Consider the following 7803-nt stretch of genomic DNA (forward strand, 5'->3'; position numbering starts at 1 on the left):
CAGATAAAGAAAGCTTAATTGAGAAGTCTAAGCATCATTGGCCAAGAAACTATGACCAAAGCCATACTAAAAGATATCATGCTGCCACGCACAATAAAATTATACATAGTATGGAGCATCTCTGAAGGTGCATACAACCAGCTTTACAGAGCTCAGTCAAAGACAAATTTTGATTGCCAAATAAAGTTGCAAACAGAAGTGTTGCAAAGCAGAAATTAGCCAGGTGTAAGAAAAAGCAAACTTATGTGTAGACACGAGGAAATAAATAACTTACTGAGCTTCCTAAAGAGAGTCATTGTGTCACAGAATTTGATGGAGTGGCTCAAGGAGAATTACTGAGGGTTGTGTTTGCAGAATTGTCCATATCCAAAGCACTTGCCCACCAGGTTGCAGAGTGGGGCTCAGAACAACTTCATAAGGCTGCAAAAAACAAAGAGATGAAGGCTACAGTTGGATCTGTGAAATATTGATGATGGCAGCCAAGAGAGAAGAGGCAGTTTCAATAAATGTTAAACATATTTCCTGAGGCCCAAATATCAAAAGAGTTTGGAAATAATTTGCATAAACATGATCATCAAACAGCATCAGAGAGCACGCTACTCTTAACATCAGTAAGATCCATACTAGTTTACAGTGCTGCCACCCTTCCTGAAACCACCATCACCTCATGATACTGCCAAAAAGTGATATATTGTTCATAGATGGACTGCTTGGATGGAGACATTTGATGATGACATTGACACACTTGAAGACTGATAACAGAAAGATTAATCAAGTATCTCAAAAATCTTGCTGATGATGTTGTGAAAGAAGTTATAAAGAAAAAGCTGTGAACTGGTGAATAATTTATGTCCAGTCAGATTCAAAATGTGTTGAATATCAAGTTTAATCCAGTAACAAACATTGATTATGAATGATACATTTTCATTCAAGAAGGCCAAAGAGTTGGTGAAACCATCAATGAGTTTGTGGAAAGACTTGATGCACTCATCAAACACTGTAAGTTCAATTAATTTAATGATGAAGAACCTATGCGTCTTGGAGTTATTGATGGATGCTTTTTCAAATTCATTCAAACGATGAATACTGAGAGAAACTCTTATTCTGGAGTGGGTGATGATGGCTGCCAGAGCTGGGGGTCCTGCTGAAAGACAAACTGCTGACATAGAGGCCAGAAGTGGTAGAAATGAATCCGGCATGGGTGTAAAAAGTAAGCCAAAGCAAAAGACAGAAGTGCACAAAGTGATGTCTACCCATAGAAAGCAGTTATGTTTTAGATGTGCATTTTTGTTTCCACACTAGGGGCCAGATGTAGGAAGAAAAAAATGTGCGAGTCGGAAATAGCGACTCCTTGCGAATCGCTATTTCCGACTCGCAAAACGAGATGCCCGAAAAAATCGCTCTACCAAATTGCGATTCGGTGCAGAGTCGCACTGCAATTTGCGACCTCGCATTTTGTAAAATCGCTATTTGCGAGTTCACAATTTGCGAGGCCGCAAATTGCACAAAGGTGCGGTCCGGAGTCGCAAATTGCGACTGAGTAACAAATTGCACGCAGGTGCAAATAAAATAGTGAAAAACACACTTCCTGGTTCTGAGTGATAACATCAGAACCAGGAAGTACCCCCATGGAACAGGGAGGAGCCTCCCCAGCACAAACAGCAGAGTCACACCGAGCTGAGAGGAGCTACTACAACAATGGCACCCAGTGCTGGCAGGAAAAGAAAACTGACGTTTTCAGAGAAGGAGCTGGAGGTCCTAACAGAGGAGTGCTGCCTTCACCATGATGTATTGTTTGGAAAGGCAGCAATGAATGTCCCAGACACCCAAAAGAAGAAAACCTGGCAGGACATCCTCACCAAGTATAATGCCATTGGAGTCAGCCACCACACAATGGATGAGGTCCGCACAAGGTGGTACGACCTCCGGTCCAGGACCAAGGAAAGGGTGGTCGAGTGTATGAGGGAGATGCATGTCACTGGAAGAGGACCATCTAAATTACCACCCCCTACAGCCATAGAGACCATAGTGGAGACCACTCTGGAGTAAGTACCAAAAATAACGTATTTACACCACTCTATGCACCATGCACACAACCACAGTACACATAAGCATGTATCCTCCAGATTAGCTCCATGCATGTATCCTCCAGATTAGCTCCATGCCTATGTTGCAACCTATAGAACAGTGCATTATGGGCAATGTAGTACAGTAGTCCAAATATTGAGAAATATTTATTCTGAGACATCAAACATATGTGAGGCACTGACAGTATCCCCTGTGTCCCACAGGTCTCCCACAAGGACCCTCCAACAGCCCTACTGTGCAGGGAGATGAACAATCCACACACACAACAGACAAGGCAGCCACAGAAACTGCTGGGGAGTGCATGACTACACCACCTGTCCAAAATACACCAGAGAACATGGATGAGCCTGATCTGGGTTTTGAGGCAGCCAACGTGACACCGGGGCCAATGATGAGGGAGAGTCGACCACATAGGTCAGCTGGCTCTGTGCAGAGACGGCAATGCCCAATACAGTCAGCGAGTAAGTAGGATGTCACTGATGAACAATTGTTAGGACTGGATGCATCCTTACTGCAAAGTCACCAGCTGCAAAACAGACAGATGCAGGTGATGAATAGGAACCTGAACAGACTGCAGCAGACACTCTCCCAGGGTTTTGCCGATATGGAGAACCAGTTCACTGCTATGAACACAAACATGACAAACCTTACAAGTTCCATAAACAACTCGGTCAGGGAAATGGTGGCAGATAGGGCACATGCAAGGCGCAGGGAGCACAACACTGCTGCCCGTTTGGACAGACTGAATGTTTCCATAGGGCGCCTTGCAACCACAACTGGCTGCCTGTCAAGGCGCACAGTGAAGCTGCAGGTTGAACTTGGCCATTTTGCAGGTGATGTGGCATGAGGACTTGGGTGCATTAGCCATGCAGTGGACCTGATGGAGACCAGCCAGGCAGCAAGGTGCATTGGCAATACCCCTCAGGATAGCGAGGAGATCTCCAGTGTCAGCAGTGTTTCTGCCTCTGATGCACAAATCCTGTTGAGTAGCAGTGCCCGGCAAGGATCAGGGGACCAACCTAGATTGGGCCATGGTGCCCATAGTTGCAGGAGGATGTGAGCTAGCAATCTGTGTTGTGACTGAGGCACATGAACTAAATGTGTCAGACTTTAATTTTTGCTTTCTTCGTGCAGTTTAGTTGACAATATTTTCTTCATTATATTCCTGAAATTAAAGGGATAATGTTTTGTACTACACAATTGGGCTATGTGTGTCTTACATTAGTGAGTGTTGTCACGGTTGCCATGTACCTGCCAAAGTTGTGGGTTGCAATGTGGCTCTGTCTCTGTCTGCCCTCCATTGCGATGCTTCCATCCCCAGACTGCCGGTGTGGTAGCTCTTGCTCCTCATCCTCCGAATCTTTGTCATCAGGGGTGAGATATAGCCCACGTCTGGTGGCAATGTTGTGTGGGATGGCACAAGTTGCAACGATGTTGCATTCCTGTTTCTGGGGCATACTGATGTGCCCCTCTACTTTTGTGCAGGCATCGGAAACATGACTTCAACAAGCCGAACATCCTCTCTATGACTGCTCTGGTCCGCTGATGTCCTATGTTGTATCGCCTCTCATTCTCATTGCCAGGTGCTATGTATGGGGTGAGTATCCAAGGTCTCAGGGCATATGCACTGTCACCTGTGTGACAAAAGAGGCAAAATTAGCAGAGCATCACAGGGTTACGCAGTGACATGTCGTTAAGGCATCAGAGTGTACTCTACAGTACCTAATAAATATCCTTTGCCAAACTCCCCATGTTCTAGGCGTTGGTGTATCCCACTGTGCCTGAATATGTATGCATCATGTGTACTCACTGGATATTTAGCCACAATGTCAGTAATGAAATTATGGGCATCACATACCACCTGGATGTTTAATGAGTGGGTACATTTCCTATTGTGGAGTACATATTCCAGATTTGCTGGTGGAAAAATTGGTATATGTGTCTCGTCCACACACCCTATTACATGGGGGAAGTTGGCAATTCTGTAGAAGTCCAACTTGGTGCTGTTAATTTCTGCCTCATTCCTGGGAAGGTATACATGTCTTGACATGTGTGCGAGTATGGCATCTAGGAAACGTCTGAAGAATCTTGAGGGGGCACTTTGGGATACCCCACCTGCCACTGCAATCACCCCCTGATAGCTACCCGAGGCCAAGAGGTGCAGTGAGCATAGCACTTGCACATGTGTGGGGATAGCACAGCCGCGCATTGTCTGGCATTCAAGCTGAGGTTTCAGCAGTTCAATGATCTCTAGGATAGCTGCGCTGCTCAGTCTGTATTTATCATAAATCTCATCCTCAGTTTGTTGAAATGGTGTCTGCCTCGTTCGGTATATCCTCTCCTTTCTCTGCCTCCTCCTCCTCTGCTGGGCAGCCTGGACTCTCCTCCTCCATGCAATCACGTATAGTGCAGCTGTTGTGAGAAAGCCAGATGCCTTCTGGGTCTCCTTTTATACTTTGGTTCTGGTTACCACCTTGTTTGGAATCAGTGCTAATCTGGGTGTTCAAAACGGACTTTTTGCGACTAGTCGCAATTTGCGACTGGCTTGTGCATTCGGTTTGCGAATCGCAATTTGCGACTTCTTAGTTGTGAGTCGCAAAATCAGGTCGTGATTTTTGCGAGTCGGTAATGGGTCGCATCACTATTTGGTACTCCGAAATGGCATTGGTACATACCATTTTGCTTTTTGCGAGGATTCAAATAGCCCCGCGACCCATTTGCGACTCACAAAAGTTTCCGACATCTGGCCCAAAGAAACTTTGTCCTGCCACTGCATAGATATGTAAAGACTGTGGGGAAGAGAACAATTTTGTGATGATATGTAGAGCAAAGAAAAAAGTAATTGTGTCATGGGGCAGCAACAAAATGGCTGCCAGAACGTTCCAGCACATTCGACGTGTTTTCACAAGGCCAATCAGCAACATCAAAAGAGGCAATTTAATACTAATTGAAGTTGGTTGTCATCTAAATCACCATCAAACAGTTCTTCTGTTTCAATATCAAGTGAAAGTGAATAAAGTGACCGTGCCATGTCAATGTTTACCTAAGAGAAACACATGCATGTTGGACTAGTCACCTGTGAAGAAAAATGTCAGGCAAAGAAAAGTTGACATGCCAAAGCAGTAAAGTCATACAAACACTGTCCAAAGATTACATTGAATAATAAATAAATAGTTTTTCAATACCTTTCAATATCAACAGTGGTGCATCGATAAACATCATGCCTGAGAAGTAATAAAATGAATTCTCTCCATTACCATGACTTATGCCATCAAAGACCAAAGTGTATACATGGTCTGCATCAATGCCAATAAAAAGTCAAGTTTTACTTGTAGCAACAGTGAAACATAGGAAAATGAAGGAACTAGATAAACTCCGAATAGCACACGTTAAACAGGAGGCTGCACTATGGGCTACTTTTTGTGCTCAATGTTTCAGTACTGTTACCTATCTGGTGATATTCCATACTCTCAGAAGGGAAGTGTCATTGTACCCTTAGATTAAAAAGGATCAAAGGCCTTTCCTGCAGTTAAAGACAAACATCCCTTCTTGACGTGACAGTCAAATTATTTACCAAAAGTATATTAGTTAAGTTACAAAAATTGGCTTTTGGTACTATCCTTATACTGGCAGAGCAGGTGAGTTTCTGTAACAACTGTGGTAATATTACTGCTTTCCAGAATGTAAAAGAAAATTATTCTCTGACTGGGGGTATGCCCATATACTCTGCTTTCTTTAATTTCTTCACAGCATTTAATAGGGTTGACCGGGGGGCGCTGTGGAGAAAATTGCTAGCTCTGGGGATTCCTGTTCATCCGTTGATGCTAATCACCCTGCAATCTTCAACCTGGACTCAGGTACTAATAAGTGGGACCCAAGGTCTGTCAAGAAGAGTGGAAATGCATAATGGTTTAAAGAAGGTGTGTCTGCTTTTGCCACTCCCCTTTTTGCTTTATACCCATGATTCGCTCCATAGGGCTGGCTTGTTTAGAAGGGATTCTCCTAAAGTTGTTTAATGAATCTTGTTGGACCTTACTCTAATTGGCATCCAAAGGCATCTTAATGCACTGGAGAAACATGCAGAACATTTTCTACAAAATAAACATACCCAATAGTAACGTATGATACTTTGGATTAAGTGGTACAGAATTAGGTAAAACCTTAATTGGTCTTCGAGGAATACCAAGATGGAAGTAGTGCACTTTTACTTTTACCTTGGTATAATCTTCTCTAGCAACTTCCTACACATAAATCATTTCCATCATTGTTAAAAATAAGGAGCTGTCCCAGGCTTCTGCTATTCACAGGATGCATAAGTGCGGTGAGCAAAGGCACTTCGCACATGTTTTATTGATTTTTAAGATAAAAGTCCCAACCACACTGATATACACTTGTGAAGTGATGGATGAGTGGCATAGATCTTTTTTGAGAAAGTAGAGGGGCGTATATGGCGTCAAGTATGTAATCTGAGTTCTTTGGCCTCCCCACCGGCTCTACGACTTGAATTTGGGCTATCTTCTACATTTGTGCTTTCCATGGCAGCTGTCTTGAGGTGTGGGAACAGTTTGCTGGGTAAAGTAACGGTCTCCATTCGAGATGCATTAAAGTGGGACATTTTACACAGTTTGAAAGGAAGAAGTGCACTTTACTCCAACTTCACTAAAGCCCTGGTAATGTTGAGATTGTGCAGAGTAGAGACTTACCATACCCTACACCATTATTACAAAAACTTTTTTTAAAGACATCATTGCTCACAGTGAGTAGGAAAAGGGATATTGCACTCTGTTTGTAGAATGTGAGGAATGAGTGCTTTCTATCTTGTACATCGTTACTTTTTGAGGCTGATTTTTTTGAAATGCAACATAACTTTGTTAGCTGAGGCTCATCAATTTTTTTACACCTACAAATGAAATGTGGTCTGCACAAAAATGTTTCCATTTTTTAAACGTTTTGGATTTCAGATGGATTTGTGCAATTGTTATTTGTACTCAATTTGAATGGAAGACAAATGATAATATAAACATGAAATATCATGTTTCATTGGCATTTTGTATGCTTTGAGCTTAATTGGATGTTTATTGGTACTAGCACACTTTATTATTGGGGAGAGCTGAACATCATATTTTCTCTTGTAGTTACTAGCCCCTTAAGTGCCTTACCTGTTTTTGGAAAATGGCCCTCTCTGAAGGGTCACCTGATGCATTTTGCCTTCCTGCTCCTCTTTTCTGACGTTGTTTCTGTTGGCTTTAGGACTCTGGGCGCTTTACCACTGCTAACCAGTGTTAAATTGCATGTGTTCTCTCCCTAAAACATAGTAACATTGGCTCATACCCAATTGGCATATTTAAATTACCTATAAGTCCCTAGTAAAGTGCACTGGATATGCTCAGGGCCTAAAAATAAAATGCTACTAGTGGGCCTGCAGCACTGATTGTGCTACCCGCATATGTAGCCCCTTAACTGTTGCGTAGGGTCTCTTTATCCAAATGAGACTACTGGATGTGGGCAGCAGAATCACTATTTGCGGTAGACTGAGTCTGAACCCACACCAGGTGATGCCTGTTGGCCTAATCCAGGTTTTGTTCCGTCTAACTAGCAGTGCCTCATCTCCACCGAAGTACAGGGATGATTGAGCAACTGGGCGTATGACACAAATGAGTCCTCAGGGAAATCGTGGTAACTCAGATCTCATCCGTTTCTCTCAGTTACATTAGT

Source organism: Pleurodeles waltl, chromosome 8, assembly GCF_031143425.1.
Source record: "Pleurodeles waltl isolate 20211129_DDA chromosome 8, aPleWal1.hap1.20221129, whole genome shotgun sequence".
Classification (NCBI taxonomy): domain Eukaryota; kingdom Metazoa; phylum Chordata; class Amphibia; order Caudata; family Salamandridae; genus Pleurodeles; species Pleurodeles waltl.